The 17,451-nt window shown below is 39.7% G+C and overlaps 1 protein-coding gene across 4 annotated transcripts in view; it reads right to left on the reverse strand.

Annotated features, from left to right (window-relative positions):
* gcgrb (glucagon receptor b) overlaps positions 1-16,841 on the reverse strand; it is a 31,055-nt gene extending 14,214 nt beyond the window's left edge. The window contains exons 1-2 of one of the 4 annotated variants that reach the window (XM_053615365.1): positions 16,447-16,841; positions 16,024-16,138 (exon numbers count right to left, since the gene is read on the reverse strand). The gene's annotated coding sequence lies outside the window, so the exon portion shown is untranslated. Of the gene's footprint in view, positions 1-16,023; positions 16,139-16,433 lie in introns of all 4 variants that reach the window. The other 3 variants (XM_053615366.1, XM_053615367.1, XM_053615368.1) reach the window with 3 other exon arrangements.
* Positions 16,842-17,451: the final 610 nt, after the last annotated feature.

The following is a 17,451-nucleotide window of genomic DNA, read 5'->3' on the forward strand; positions in this document are numbered from 1 at the left end:
GGAGAGAGGGAGAGAGAGAGAGAGAGAGACTCCTCTGGCTCTCTGACTGTAGTGCTCTACTGATTTGTTTTTTGTCAGAAAGAAACAGAAGAAAAGAAAGCGACAGATATAGAAGACACACATTATGTAAATATATTTCTGAAGACGTGTGTGTGTGTGTGTGTGTGTGTGTGTGTATGTGTGTGGTTCTCTCATGAGTACTTATAACTGCCATAGGAATGAACGTGTTCTTGTCACCGGAACAATCTGAAATTCCTGCGCAGCTTCCATCTGCATGTATAATTCACAGTTCTGAGCGCATTAGCACTAATGAAATATGGCACAAAGACCAGGTTCAGCCAGCACGGCTAAGACTTATTAGTGCTGACTCTCTGTGTGTGTGTGTGTGTGTGTGTGTGTGTGTGTGTGTGTGTTTCTTGCTGTGTTGAAATAAAATGAGGTGAGTACAGTGCGAGACAGCAATGCTTCATCTGAATGCCGTTATAAATACTCTCATTAAAAGTGTATTAGCGGTCTGAGTGTGTGATTAAGCGGGCTGAGCTTGTGTGAATTAACGTTAATACTCAACACACTTCAGTGACCTCTGATGCTAGTGGTGCTCGCGTTTGAAATCAGTCGTGTCTGTTAAATGTTTGGGTTCTGTTTCATTTCTTACCGGAAAATAAATGAAATAAAACCGCTGGATGAAACGGCACTGCTGGTACAAGTTCATAACATTGAAGTTCGAATGAATTTAATTATCTTTAAACTTTGTAGAGTTTAAAGAGTGTTGTCTGTAATAATTGTATACTTTCTATGATACTTTAAAAAGTGGCAATTGTGCCATCTAACTAGCTTCTGATTGAAATTTTCCTGATTTTTCATGTTCACGTTGTACTGTACAAGAATCTGAAGGATCGAAATTGTTTTTATGGATAAAATCAACTTATACAATAAATATAAAATCCTACCAACTTAAAGTGAGCCGTAAGCGTAGCTTAGCCGTCGATCTGCAGCCATGTTTTCTTCAGAGTGGCGCGTTTAAAATGACCCCCCTCTCCCCCCGAACTTACAATTTCACTACTTTGACAAGTTTAAGCTGTGAATTAAAAGCGTGATTTAATAAAAGCTTCATCCTGCACACACATTACAATTTCACAATCTTTATTAGCTTTATTATTTTATACCGCACGAGGAAGTGTGAGAGCATGAATTTAAATGTATAAATAAATAAATAAATAAATAGAACGTGCTGGATCAAGCGCTATTTTATCACTGTATCACACCGGACTATTCATGCAGCAGTATATCGGCGATACGTTAGACTTCTATTAAGATTTATCTCGCCTTTTTTATTACCTTGTAATACATTTGATGGCAAAGAAAACAAAAAATTTCCGGCTTCAGTCCGCATTTTCAATCCGTATTTCTTTGCATTTTTATTTTTATTTTTCAGGTTTGACGGCAGGTTTAAACTGCTACTGAAGATGCTACACGCTATTTCAGAACCCCGTCTTGGATGCTTCTACTCAATAATACTCAAAAAATATATTTAAATAAAAATCTGGCAACCTTGGAGGAGTGAACTGTATAACTGCAGGTGACTTGTATAAGCCGAACAAGGAGCAGGTGCGTAACACGGCTCTGAATGCTAGAAACTTTCCCTGCATAAACAGTGATGTGACTTTTGACCTCCGCCTACCGACTCAGAATCCGGCCCTAAGCGTGTAGCTCTCAGCTGATATCGCTGAATAGCGAGACATTGTAAAGCACAGCAAGGAACACAACAGCCAGCCTAAGGGGATCGGGATGAAGTTTTGAGGACTATATAGCATGTTGCTTTTCCACCTTCAAGCCCTTCATCAATCTCTTCCCATGGCATCTCACCTATTATTATTATTATTATTATTATTATTATAAAAATGAGTGGTGGTCTGAGTGGTTGTCCCATTCGCTTTTCTTATTTCCACTCCCACCTCCCACTGTGCTAAGACACATCAGCCATCAGGAGGATCTCTGAGCATGGGGAGATCTTCTGGAGCTCAATTTCCATCAGTAATATTTATACTGCTTCTATCTGAGATATAGAAAAGACATATTGGTGATGAACACAACAGGTAGTGTTGGCTTCTCGAAAACAACTTTTTTTTTTTTTAATAAAGTGAGAATATTTATGAAGAATGCAATTCATTGGTGGCTTTTTTTTGGTCTGAATTCTGGATGTTCATCATCGCCTATAACAAAGCTAATATTTGTCTCTCACGTGTGAAATCGGATCTGATCTTGGCCCTGAGATGCAGTTTGGACAAGGATTGAATCAAGGATGAAAAGAAAAGAAGAAGAAAAAAAGCAACAAAAACAACAACAGTCGAATAATCAAGGGCTTGGCGAACCTGTTGCTCCTCACGAAAAGATGGATATTACCGAGGAGAGACTTTCTCTGGACTTTGTCAATGCGGTCAGTGCTCTTGGACACTGTGACCATCCAGAGATGCCGGCCGAATAATAATTAGTAAAGATACGTGATCACGTATAGACAAGAAACGGACCTTTGGGTCTACTGTGATTTATGCATTGGGAAATTCGACTTGATTCGATCGTATATCTCTACATCAGTCTTGTACACAAGAGGCTCTCATCGTGAATTTCAGATCTGTCGATCACACTCAGTGAACTTTTGTTCCAACTCCGTCAGCATTATTCACTGTTATTCTTTTTCGAAATTGTACTCTCAGAAACGCAAAGAACACGTCACATTATTGCTATAATTTGGTCTATAATTTGGTATAATTAGATGTAAATTGGAGGGCAGACTGGAACGAATGACCAGTGAGAAATTTACCTATGACCCCATTGACAAACCAGAAAGAAAACCTCCGTCCTAGAGCACCAGCAGCTGGAGACTGAAAATCCTTTGCTGGAAAACCGTTTTCTGTCATAACGTGACATATTTCCAAAGGAAACAGCACATTACAGGTGAACCTGCCTATTTGGCTTTGGATTGTGAAACATTATATTGGATAATATTATTTTTTCCCCATATATTAAATTTTTTTTCAAAATGTTTAACTGCATTTTGTGGAAGATTACAGAAAACCAAAATAACCGCCTTTTGTAAAATGACTGATAAGCGACAAATTGTGCACAATAAGACCACGGAACGCAAACAAACAATGGTGGAAAACAGTCAAGATTAAATTAGCATTTTTTAAAAAGACAAACACCTGATGTTGTCACTAAAGCCATATAGTGGGTTTATATATACAGTATAAATATATATGTGTCATGTAATGGAGGATCAGACGGACGCAAACGCAGGTAAGCCAGCTTTAATGAAATATCCGAAGCCAAATTGTGGCGCAGAATCAGATAAGGATGGGCGCTAAATTGGAGTCGGGAACAAACAGAATCACAAAGCAGAGAAGCAATAATAACAATGGCTTGGTATCGACAGAGACACATGCTACTGAGCAGATACTTCACAAAGTCTTTGTGAATAACCATTATCGTTTAAAGGGTGGTGTATGTGTGTGTGTGTGTTTAAGAGTTAGAACTCCTGAGATTGTGAACGTGCCTGTGTGCTGGGTTGGGAGTTGTGGTCCGTGGTGGCCGTATTTCTAGGCTGTGGCGTATTATGGGAATCGGAATCCCTGGTTAGTTGTGATTTGGCAATATGCGACTTACTTCCACGTCCAATATTTCACACTTTTAAAAACGGTGGATATAAAATGAAATAGTGACGTTTAGCAAAAGCCTTTTTTAGTTTATCAGCCACTATTTTGCTAGCATCTTTCACTCGAAAGAGGAAATCAAAAACCCTAAAAGATTCATGATGCCTTACTACACCAAAACTGTTTGAAATTAAATTTGAAGATTACAGAGAGACACCTAAAATGAACTAAAAAAAAATTAAAGCTCAAAGGCATAAAAAAATGGATTTGAACAGATATCTGCTCAAGCAAAACCATGTCACAAATATTCATAAACGTTTCGCCACTTACTGCTAATGTTAACCAACAATTGGAATGAATTCATTTAAGTACCAGAAATAAACAGAACACAGTAAATCCTGCTCCATTCATATGAATGTAATAGTAGAGTTTGGTCTTTTTATTATTATTATTATTATTGTTATTATTATTATTATTATTATTATTAAATGATCCAATTATATATGGAAAATAATTGATTATGCTTCTATTATTCTGCTGTCGTCGAGTCAATTTACAAGCAAAATGGACCCGGAAATTATAAAGAATATCCCTGGTGGATATTCAGCCGTGTAGCAAAGAGGAAATTATTCTCTACAGAGGAAAAAATGTTTATATAAAAACATTACAGTGACGAATGAGCGCGCTTATCTCTCTATGATGTGCTTATATTTATGGACCAAAAGCACTGGAGCCATTTTTATCCAAATGTCTAATCGAGTTTGAGCAATTTATTAACATTATTTATTGTACATTTCCAAGTTTCTGCTAGATGATGCAGTCTGTTTCATTATTTTTTGTTTTATTTTATTGTTTCAATGCCATGGATCTAATTTGAACAAATCCAGAATTATTAGCAGCACTCTGGATAATGAACAAAAATGAATAGATACAAATAACACATGCAACAGTGTAAAGCTTTATTTTAATTACAATGATTTTAAACAAGATGAGATGATTTTATGGAGAAAAAAATATTGTGTTTTAAAATTATTGGCACTCCACAATCTGTGTTTGAATGTGGGCATCTTTTCATATCTTTGTGGGAACCAAATGTCCCCACAAAGACAGGAATATCCGAGTGAATGTAAGTGTGTGTGTGTGGGTGTGTGTGTGTTTCTTTAGTTCTTTGAGTAAAAAATGTTGAGTCGTTGTGAATAATGTTTATTTTGTTGATGTTAATATGTTGAGCGCCAAGTGGGGTGGCGCTAATTCTATGTAGTTTATATTGGTGAAGGATGAGGCTGACTTGTTTGAGAAATCAAGCCTTATCCCCTGAAGACTGAAATAATTTTCAGCAGAGGACTTCAGAACGTTTCAGTCGTTCTTTTTAATAGCAGTTTTCACAAAATATGAACTAAATTAACTAAATGTCAAGTTGATAAGTTCCAGGACAACAGACACGCATTAAGTGAAACCCTTTACGTGATTGTTGTTATTTAAGTGTGTAAAGTTAAAGTACATTATAAAAAAGGTTAAAATATATTTGTGTATATGTTACATTAATAAAAAATGATTTTGTGTTATTTATAACTAAATGAAACACGTTTTAAATGCGCACGTGACTGGGGTTAATAAAGAATCTGTGCACACCATTAATTACATCTTGGTGGTGTTGTATCTACAGTATGCTTACATTTGCGCCAAGAGAAAAAACTTCCTTGTACATCACATGCATGGGGAAAACTCTTTTCCAGCATATCCATATTGCAATACATGATCGTTTATATGTTTTGTTCTGGCATAACATATAGCAGCGCTGACGTAGCCATCATTGAGGAGTCATAAACAAAGGAAGATGGAAATAAAAAGAAAGAAAAATGCTTACATCTATCAGCTATCAGCTTTGCTAAGAAATGGTGTGTGTTTGGTGGGAGTTGGGTGTTTAAACATTATGAAAAAATTCGGTCCTCACAAGTACTTTAAAACCTGAATGTGTGTGTGTGTGTTTTTCTTTTCTAAATGTGACCAGGCGATAACAGAATGAGAAACTTTGTACGCTTGTGCTCGTTAGTTATTCATCTTCACGTAAGCAGCCTAATAATGCGGAACATACGGATGATAAACACGGACCGAGGAAAAACAGCTCGGATAAATGAAGATAAAATGATGAGGAAAAAGAGATCTGGGAAATGAAGTGATCGAGCGAACAAACCGACAGAGTGTTTAAGTACGTGGGTTAATGAGCTGATTAGGCTGAGCTTCCTCTGGTGGTCATTTAGTCAGGCAGACTTGTGTTATTCTCTACGCTTGATGTACGAAAGAGAAAAACGTGAAGTGCCGGGGATCTGTAAAAATTGATAACGTAAAATATGTTTGATGAAGTTGCATGTAAATGGCTCGCTGATCATTTTCCATGCTACTGGTGTTGATTTAAACCTAAACTGTTTTTACACTTGGATAGTTTGATGGTAATAATTGCCTGTACATAAACTGCTGTTTGCAGGAAGGTTTTACAGATCGTTGCCATCATGTTGGTGTTATATATCAATGCTCAACAGTGCATTAGTGTAAATTACCATAAACAGTGGGTTTTAGTGAAGCCATAAATCACATGTGAGAGATGAAAACGTGTGACACAGAGTTAAGCAGGCGACAAATCGAGGAGAGAAAACAGACAGACAGTGATGGGAAGACTTTCAAAAGAATGTCAAACAGCCATAAATCAGCAGTGTGTGTGTGTGTGTGAGAGAGAGAGAGAAAGAGAGAGAGAGAGATTCCCAGCTGGACTGCGTTCTGCCTACAGCAAATGATATCACACTACCATCTGCATTGCTGCATAGTACTGTGTATAAAACAACCTTGGATTTGTATAAATTATATCAGAAATCGGAATAATCAAATTCGGACGCGACTGTACTGTTACTTTAATTATTCATGTGCTTCAACATGTAAAGCAGGAAACATTCAAAACAATAAGCTTACTAATATCGTAAGCGTTCAAATTGAAAGCAAAACAGTTTTTTTATGCCACGCCCACTTCACTGAGACTGAAAGAGGCCACGCCTCATTTTCATGGGTTTCATATTTGAGAACTGATTGTATAGACGGGCTGTGCAGTGTGTACGGTGTTGAGTAAATCTGGTATGTGTGTGTGTGTGTGTGTGTGCGTTGGGTGGTGTGCAGCTGAAAGCCATAAAATCTTCCCCAAACATCCCCTTCACTATTTCTCTACATATGTCCCTATTTCTTCATGGAGAACTTCAGGAATGTCCTGCTAGAACCTTCTGTTCCTGCCCCCCCATGGATCTAGATGCACCCCACTGTTACACACACACACACACACACACAAACACACTGCCCTCATATGTAATGGTTGGGTACAGTCTCCATATAGAAGACATTTTGTTTCAAAATATGACTTATTCTGACTGTGTTGTAAACACACACACACACACACACACACACACACAAACACACACACACTTGAAAGTGTGATGTGTGAAGGTCAACATACATTAAGTGCATTTGTGCTATCAGATATAGGCAATGACACACACACACACACACACACACACACACGCACCTACACAAAGAATGACACATGACCATATGGGCGGATAAACACACACACACACACACACACACACATGCTAGTGCAAATGTTTTTTGGAACAATTGCATGTATTATCTTTAAAGCAGGAGAACATTAAACACACACACACACGCACACACACACACACACACATGCACACACGTATATAGGGAATGTGCTGGAGTGTGCGCTTTAAGAGGGATCACAGAAATTTGAGCTTTTACCACCTTCCAGACTTTTATGCTCTTTTTTCCCCCTGACACACACACTTACACACACACTTACACACACAGATCTGCCTGCAAACCCTGTGGTGTTCTTCATGTGTCCTGAGTGCGTAAACCTACTCCTTATTCCATTATTCATTGTCAAAATCCTCTCACACACAATTTTTGTTTACCTCGCATATTCACTATTCAACCTCATATTCATTAGTTTTTCTTCACACTTTTACAATTTCTACCAGTTGTTTTTATATCAATTTCGCTATTTTTTTTTTTACACACACTGTTGTACCTCATACACTAACTGGGTTTTCATCATGTTCTCTGTTTGAAGTCACATCAAGTAGTTTACCTCCACTGTACCTCAGAGTTTTACCTCACATATTCACTAGTTGTAGCTCACAGTCACAAATTTTTACCTCACAGTCACTAGTTTTATTTCACGTTCACTTATTTTAGCTCTCACTGTGTCACAATCACTGGTTTAGACGTGGACTAGTTGTATCGTAGACTCAATAATTCTACCACATACATTCGCCAGTTGTAGCTCAGAGTCACTAGTTTGCTTTCACAGTCACTGTTATTACTTCACAGAAGCGCTGATTAAAAATCACTAAGAAACTCTAATTTTACCTAAAAATTACTTATTTTACCTCAAAGATGCTAGTTTTACCTCAGACATTCACCTGTTGTAGCTCACAGTCACTAGTTTTACCTCATAGTTCGATGTTTTTTCCTTACAGTCACTAGTTTTACCTCACACATTCACTAGTTGTACCTCACAGTCACTCCTTTTACCTCATGGTTAGACATTTTTTCCTTACTGTCACTAGTTTTACCTCATAGTTAGATGTTTTTTCCTTACAGTCACTAGTTTTACCTCAGGCATTCACCAGTTGTAGCTCACAGTCACTAGTTTTACCTCATAGTTAGATGTTTTTTCCTTACAGTCACTGGTTTTACCTCAGACATTCACCTGTTGTAGCTCACAGTCACTGGTTTTACCTCATAGTTAATGTTTTTTTTCCTTACAGTCACTAGTTTTACCTCAGACATTCATCAGTTCCAGCTCATAGTCACTAGTTTTACCTTATAGTTAATGTTTTTTTCCTTATAGTCACTAGTTTTACCTCAGACATTCACCTGTTCTAGCTCACAGTCACTAGTTTTACCTCACACATTCATTAGTTTTAAGTCACTGTACCTAGTTTGATTTCACAGTCATTGGTTTTTCCTCATAGTCACTAGTTTTACCTCAGATATTCACCAGTTGTAGCTCAGTCACTAGTTTTACCTCAGACATTCACCAGTTGTAGCTCAGTCACTAGTTTTACCTCAGATATTCACCAGTTGTAGCTCAGTCACTAGTTTTACCTCAGACATTCACCAGTTGTAGCTCAGTCACTAGTTTTACCTCAGACATTCACCAGTTGTAGCTCAGTCACTAGTTTTACCTCATAGTTAGATGTTTTTCCTTGCAGTCACTAGTTTTACCTCAGACATTCACCTGTTCTAGCTCACAGTCACCATTTTTACCTCACACATTCATTAGTTTTAACTCACAGTACCAAGTTTGATTTCACAGTCATTGGTTTTACCTCACACAGGCTCTGCTTAAGAATCACCAATAAACTATAATTTTACGTCAAAATCACTCATTTTACCTTGAATCTTGAAATGTGTGAATTCATTTAATTTGTTCTTATACAGTTGCCATGCTGCTGTGTTTTATGGCTACGCTACTCTAACAGTAATGCATGTAAGCCAGTATTGGATGTGACAAATGGGAGAGAGATAGAGAATCTCCGATCGCCTCAGGAAAGAGTGTGTGTACAGGGAGGAATGCACTCCAGCAGCACTAACACATTTACTTTCAAACCCCCTTAATGCCGAACATCAAAAGTATTTTTTCTCTAAAATTTCATTACAGAAACTGAGTTACGTGAGGAATTTACAGGGAGCATGTCACCTCCAGTGAATTCATGTTTATTAGCCTTAAACATAATCAAGCACAAGATTTAGACCCAGGGACAAAAAAACACCCCGGCTTTTATTTAACCAGTTATGAAAAACTGATATAGAATTATATTTTATTTTAAAATGACTTGTCACTAATATGTAAATGTTACTGTAATGTTGTATATTAACATTATGACTTGCTTGTTTAGTAGTTATTAAATCAGTATACATACTGTATACTCACCCAAATTAGAGGCTAAATCTTTTTCCATGCACAGTGTGTCCTCTAAACTTCATCAAGATCAGTTTCTGATTGGCTGTCGGCTGGAGATTAATATTGATGGATTAGGTAGTGGGGTGCCAATACTTTGTGCAGTGCAACAGATGGGATGCAGATAGTGCCTTACATCATAGTAATTTGATGTAAGCATTAACTGAAGCTCTTGACCTGTATCTGCATGATTTTATGTATTGTTCTGCTGCCACATGATTGGCTGATTGGATTTGTTTTCTTTCATTCATTCATTCATTCATTAATTTCCCTTTCTGTTGGGGATTGCGATGACAACAGACTGATAATGTCAATCCAGACTTCCCTATCTCCAGCCACAGGATCCAGCTCCTCCTCTGGGATCCCCAGATGTTTCCAACTTTTATATATAATCTCTCTAGCAGGTCCTGGGTCTGTCCTAGGCTCTCCACACAGTGGGGTAGGTTTGATACAGCTGAACTGGGAGGCCACAAGGGGGCGTCCTAGTAAGGTACCCAAACCATCTAAACTGGCTACACTCAATGCAGCGTATAACAGCATAACCTGTCATGTTTTACACATTACATGTTAAAATCATGTAAACTCTAAACAAAGGACTTTGATAAACAAGCATTCTCTTTATACAGAAAAGTCTACACACCCCTGTTAATTAAAAAAAAATCCCTGTTAAAAGGAAAAAAAACTAATAATCAAATGGTTGCATAAGATGGGGCATGTGTTCAGAGGTAACCACAAACAAGACACCCAAAGAACACCATACCTACGATGAAGCATGGTGGTGGCAGCATCATGCTATGCGGCTTTTCAGCTGAGACTGGGGGGTGTAGTCAAGATAGAGGGAATCATGGATAGCTCCAACTACCTATCTAGTCTGCCACAAAACTAGGCCTCTGCTAGACAGCTGAAGAAGAACAATATCATCTTCCAGTACAAAAATGACAAAAAGCACGAATCCAAGTCATCAAAGGAACAACTTTAGAAGAAGACGATCAGCGTTTTGGAATGGTCCAGTCAGAGCCCAGATATAAAACCTACTGCAAAGTTGTGGAATGACGTGAAGAGGGCTGTGCACAGGCGATTCCCTCACAATCTGATAGCTCTCGGGCATTTTTGCTCCAGAAGAGTGGAATAAAAATAGACACTCACCCCAAAACACTGAGTGCTGTATTACTAGCAAAAGGTCCTTCAACAGAGTATTAGTTAAGGGGTGTGTGCACTTATGCAACCAGGTTATTGAAAGTTTTTTTTTTCTTTTTTCCCCCTTAAAACATTTCTATTTGTTTTTCACTTGGATTTTCTACAGTGGTGTGTAAAAATATATCTCTTTAAATAACCACTGTACATTTTTATACACATTTCCACCTGCCTCACTCAACTAACTCAACCCAACTCCCTACTTAATGTAAAACAGCGCACGTATGTGTGTAGGTCGGAGACTAATGAGCTTGGAAAATGCAAATCATGTACAGATTGTCACGGTGATCATTGCCAAGGCAACAGGACACAAACTGTGTCAAGCAGGTCAAGAGGTGTCAATATTACTAATTACCAAAATGTGATCGATGTGCTTCGACTGCACAGAAATTCACATTCCTCTTCTCTGTAATGATCTCTTTAGAGCTAACTACGATCCAAAAACTACACAGAAACATCAGACATCAACACTTTAACCGCTCCTACATACACAGTAATTGAAAAGTCAAGTTAGGGAGTGACGAGACGGTTAAACTTTGACCCCGAGCCATCACTGTATTCAAACTGCTATCCACAATATTCCTATGATGCCATCCATGGGATGTGCAAAACATGCTGTAAAGTGTAAACACAGGCCATATAGAAAACCAAATAGGAACTCATTACTACATATCAGGGCTATACTGTAGATAATATCATATAATCGATTATACTCTGGTTACTCTGCTACATATATTGCTAACCTAATGCTTTTCAATGACAAAAGACACTCCTTGTAGTCCTTGCTGTATCTGCCATGCTGCTTTGATTTGGTACTATCCAACTCAGAGGGCTTTGGGTAAGAGGCTATTGAGTCCACATAGATGCAGGTTTTGCCAGTGACACCCATAAACGGCAAAATGAGAAACACAGTGTGGCTCTTATGAGTGGGCAAATGAGGCTGCGAGTGAGACGAAAGGTGCAGTTATAGTGTGTCGACCCAGTCACACATCATAACAATACTTCACTTGAGCTGATAAGGAACGTCACTTAAGATTCAAGCAAGAGATACAGTGGATATAAAAGTCTACACACCCCGTTAAAATGGCAGGATTTTGTAATGTAAAAAAATCAATAAATGAAACCAAGATAAATCATATCAGAAGCTTTTCTACCTTTATTGTGAAATTTTAACCTATTAATTAAAGTGAAAAACAATAAGAATCATTTTAGGGGGAAAAAATGCAAATAAAATAAAAAACTTCAGATACCCAGCTTGCATAAGTGTGCACACACTTTTACAACTGGGAATGTGACAGTGTTCAGAATCGACCAATGACATTCAAACTCATGTTAAATTCTAATTACTATTGAACTGCCTTCAATTAAAGTGACTGATTAACCCCAAATAAAGTCCAGCTGTTCCAGTAGGATTTTCCTGACATCTTCTTGGTAACATCCAACTGGAAAAGCCATGGGCCACAAAGAGCTTACAAAGCAGGTACAGGATCTCAGTGTTGAAAAATATCAATCAGGAGAGGGTTATACAACAATTCCAAGGCATTGGATATACCATGGAACACTGTAAAGACAATAATCACCAAGTGGAGAAAGTATGGCATGACGGTGACTCTAAAATTGATGAGAAGATGACGAGAAAACTGGTCAGGGAGGCTGCCAAGAGGCAGGGTGGTGGGAATAATGAATATGTCCAAATACAAGTCAATTTTGGCACAAAACCTTAAGGCTTCTGCTAAAACACTTCAGATGAAGAAGAATTTCACCTTTCAGCATGACAACGACCCGAAGCATTACAGTAGATGCGCCACAGAACAGATTAAAAAATTAGGTTAATCGTTGGTCTGGTACCATTTTCTGTGAGGAGACATTTATTTAACTTTATGGAAGGAGTCTCCAGTGTCAGAGCTTTGTAACACTCAGAAGTAAAGCTGTAACTTGAAGTTATCTTCAGGACTTCAGATCTTCAGAGGAGTTTACACTTGTAACATGACAAGCTGCGTTTTTTTTATAATTAAAAAAAATATATTATTGATTACAGAGTTCCAGGAAGCACAAACATGCTGTCAATCAGACACTGTCACTGTGCACATGACCTACTGCCCTCCAGAAGACAGCACGAGCCAATCAGAGAACAGTGTTCTCTGACCGCTGTTAGGGTCGAGTGACTGGAGGGTCCCATGAGGTCAGCTGAGTCAGTGACATGTTGAATAATCGTTGTAAATGATCAATGATTACCACACACACACACACACATACACACACACACACACACACACAAAACATACAGAAGGATGTTTCAATTCTCTCTCCTACAATGACTCAATATCAACAAGTAAACACACTCTCTCTCTCTCTCTCTCTCTCTCTCTCTCTCTGTGTGTGTGTGGTTTAATAAATGACTCTTGTTTTTTTGTAGCGTACTGGAATTTAGTACTGGGACACACACAGTTGTCCCTGATAACACACACACACACACACACACACACACACATACACGCAAAATCATTACACAAGGCCTGGGGGAATATCAACATCATAAGTGTATACACACCCACCCACCTACACACACACACCCAGCCACCCTAAAACAAACTCATTACACGGGACCAGAAGGAACTTCAGTGCCGCATAAACAAACACACACACACGGTTAATAGTGTAAAGTAACTCCTGTATTTGTGTTTATCATGACTTGGAGTACTCTCTAAACTATACCAGTCAGCAGCTGTCATGGCAACGGTTAACAAACATGCACGCACACATGTGCGCACACACACACACACACACACACACACACACACACAAAAACAGGTTTTTCGGACCGAGTATGGGAACATGTTTTTTGGTACTTCCTTTAGTATTAATCAATCAGGGGCATCATGGAACATATGTGTTTATTTATTTGTTTGTTTGTTTGTTTGTTTATTTCTGTGTACATTTCCCCAGTTTAAATAGCAGCCATGAAACATGCACATGTGTGTGTGTGTGTTCATGCGTTTAGGCTACTAGACTTTATAAAGCCAGCAGGTTTATTTGAAAGGAAATGTATTAGCGAGCTATGTGAGTGGGCGTGGACGAGTGGGCGTGGACAGAGTCAGACTGCAGTGCAGAGGTCGTGTTTTATTCCAGCGTTCCTCTAAACTGGGAGTAAAGCTCCTTTCTGTTTTCACCGCATCAGACGCTAATGACCGATACCAACAACTCTTCAACAACATACTGGTTCTGAGCTGGCTCTGTCACTCAGCCAGTGTTGTCTGTAGGCATTTCCCTCACCTCGTCAGTGTTCGCTGCTAGCGATGAAGAAATCTGATTGCTTGCACCGTAGGAAGATCCTGTAATTCCTCCTCCTGATCTTCTCCCTGAGCGCAGTATTACAGCCTGCGTTGCTTTGATTATTAATCCTGAAACACGTCCAGATCGCCATCGCGTCATCCGAGTATCCCCTGGTACCACGTGTTCGTATCGGATAACTTTTTATACGAGGAAATGAGCACGATATCACGTCGAGACCCGATACCAGCGATGTCGTTGACGCAGCCCGATTACAATCTAAAGACCATTTACTTCAGATCAGTGAAACTATTACCAGCTCAGCCATGCGGGATTTCACCCCTTTAACACTTTTAGAGTGAAATTATACGTTCGAGACGTTATTTTTTAGGCTTTAATTATTACTATATGTACTATATGCATTTGGAATGATTTTTATTCTAAATATCATGTCTATATATATCTTCAATAGTCGTAGAGACCGGCCATTGATCATTAAATATTCATATGGGAAACCTCCTAATTCATTAACGTTGGTAAATGGTCTGCACTTATATAGCGCTTTTTTAACCTTAGCGGTTCCAAAGCGCTTTACACTGGTTCTCATTCACCCATTCACACACACACACACACACACACACACACACACACACACACATACACACATACACACACACACACATACACACATACACACATACACACCAATGGTAGCAGAGCTGCCATGCAAGGTGCTAACTTGCCATCGGAAGCAACTTCGGCACTTCGGCATGTGGAGTCATGTGGAGTCACATGGAGTCATGTGGAGTCATGTGGGCCGGGAATCAAACTGCCAACCCTACGATTAGTGGACAACCCGCTCTACCACCTGAACCACAGCCGTAAATGTTCTTTACTTTATTAATTAGCTTGTAAATGAAAGAGACCGTGACCCCGTGTGTTTTTATGATTCGGATTATTGGCGTCGAGGACTAAGAAGAATCGCCAACTTTCTGCACTGCTTCACGGAGAATTGTGTTACACCGTGTTAGGAGAAATAGATGATGAGATGTATTAACGAACCACCGTACGGGACAAATGGCTCGTTCCTCTAGCGCCTTGAGTTCACTGGCTAGCGTTACACCCCAGCGCTGCTGAATTCCAGATCCTGATCGGTCAGAAGGTCTTGAAGGCGGTTTAATTTAATACGTTATAGTTTGTGTAGTAATGGCTCGTTCACAGGGACTAAACGGGTTAAAAACCTGCACGATCGTTGATTTCTGACAAAGAAAGAGAAGAAAAAAGAAAGGCTGGTGAGGGAACGACTATCTACACGCTCTTAAAAATAAAGGTTCTTCACGGGTTCTTCTTGTCAAGAACCATTTTTCATCGTATAGCCTTCTTGAGCTGAGCTGTACGGTTCTTCTGGGATTACAGAAATTCTATATGGTTCATTATTGGTTCTTCAAAGTATCATCGCTTAACAGGTTCAAGATTCAACCCTACTGTATAAGGTTCTTTGTGGGACTGGAAAAGGTTCTCCTGGCAGGCATCACTCTTAAGAACCTTCCTTTCCTTGTTTCCTTAAAGCACTAACTAAGAACTTTTGATAACATGGTTCGTTGTGGCACTGCTGTTCGTTGTGGGTGCTTTAAAGCACCGGTACATAGATGGTTCTCGAAAGAACTTGAGAGTAAAAGGTTCTTTGTGCAACTTACAGGGCTGAAAAAGCCTTTTTGGTTCTAATTGGAACCTGCCGCTATGAGATAAGGAAATATCTTGTTTCGCGGACGTACCGCAACATTTGAATGTAAGTATAGCAGGATTAAAAAGTGCATTCTGTCAATCATCGATCAGTTTTAAAAAGACGTAACTGGTGTTGTTGGAAAAGAAAGACGTCACCTCTGAGTGGTAAGAGTGGCACGCCGTGCTGCGGAGTGATGAACGTCAGACGGTTTCTTCACCAGTGCTGTTACGGTGTCGATATCAGCGTCAGAATGATGGCATTGTGACATCACTAACAGATAATATGCAAATAAGTCTGTGTGACAGGTGAAGTCTGAGATTTAAAAACAAAACACTGAACTGTTGTTTTACGCTATGAATGAAGTCCTCTTGGGTCTAGTGTGTCTCTGCTGTATTTACAGAAACACCACTACAGCTCATTTTACTCAGCTGGAGTTAATTCAGCTTAATTAATGTTCAACTCTGTACAGGCAAATGTGTGAGTCATTAACTGACCAGGTCTCGAGACCAGCGCGCGCGCACACACACACACACACACACACACACACACACACACACACTTTTACCTCTGTAGCCTACCTCAGAGGCACTGCGGCTCCTGAACCCGCCGCGTGCGATCGTTCATCGTCCTCCTCCGTGCGCGCGCCAGACAGAGAAACTCCGGCGTTCGTAATCCAACACACACGCTCTCACTCACTCACACACACACACACACACACACACACACACACACACACACACGAAAAGGAAATCTTCCAACAAAAAAGTTTAAAAACAATAAATCAGAAAGTTCAACGCGGGAAGTTTTCTTTCTTTCTTTTTGTTTTGTTTTGTTTTCTTCTCTCACTGGGATTGAGTTTCGGCTCGTGGGCTTTTGGGTAAGCAGCGCGCGCCGCTGAAACAAGCGCGCCAGAACATCGACGACAGCGCAACTCTTTTACTAAACCACGCCCCCTGTGCGTGTCGTCACGAGAGAGAGACTGAGTGAGAGAGAGTGAGAGAGAGAGAGAGAGAAAGAACAACACACAAGAACTCAAGTTTTTAAATCGACTAGACCGACCGGTTCAGAGGTCCAGCAGGTCACGTGCACAGAGAGAGAGCGAGAGACCCACACACACACAGAGAGAGAGAGAGAGAGAGAGAGAGAGAGAGAGACACACACACACACACAGAGAGGGAGAGAGAGAGAGAGAGAAAGGGAGAGAGAGAGGGAGAGAGAGAGACACACACACACACACACACAGAGAGAGAGGGAGAGAGAGAGAGACACACACACACACACACACAGAGAGAGAGAGAGAGAGAGGGAGACACACACACACACACACACAGAGAGGGAGAGAGACACACACACACACACACACACAGACATTTAAATGAAAGAGATAGCCAGAGATGGACAGACACTGAGTGAGACAGAATAAAGAAGAGCGACAGGCGAGAGACAGAGCCACGTGGCTACTAATCCCCTGAACCACATCCACAACTCTGTGCCCTGATATTTGTTTCTTCCTCATTTTCCAAACACACAATATGGCCAAAAGTTTGTGCACCCCTAATCATCACACTTGTATGTCCTCGTTG

The sequence above is a fragment of the Ictalurus furcatus genome, chromosome 26 (assembly GCF_023375685.1).
Source record: "Ictalurus furcatus strain D&B chromosome 26, Billie_1.0, whole genome shotgun sequence".
Classification (NCBI taxonomy): domain Eukaryota; kingdom Metazoa; phylum Chordata; class Actinopteri; order Siluriformes; family Ictaluridae; genus Ictalurus; species Ictalurus furcatus.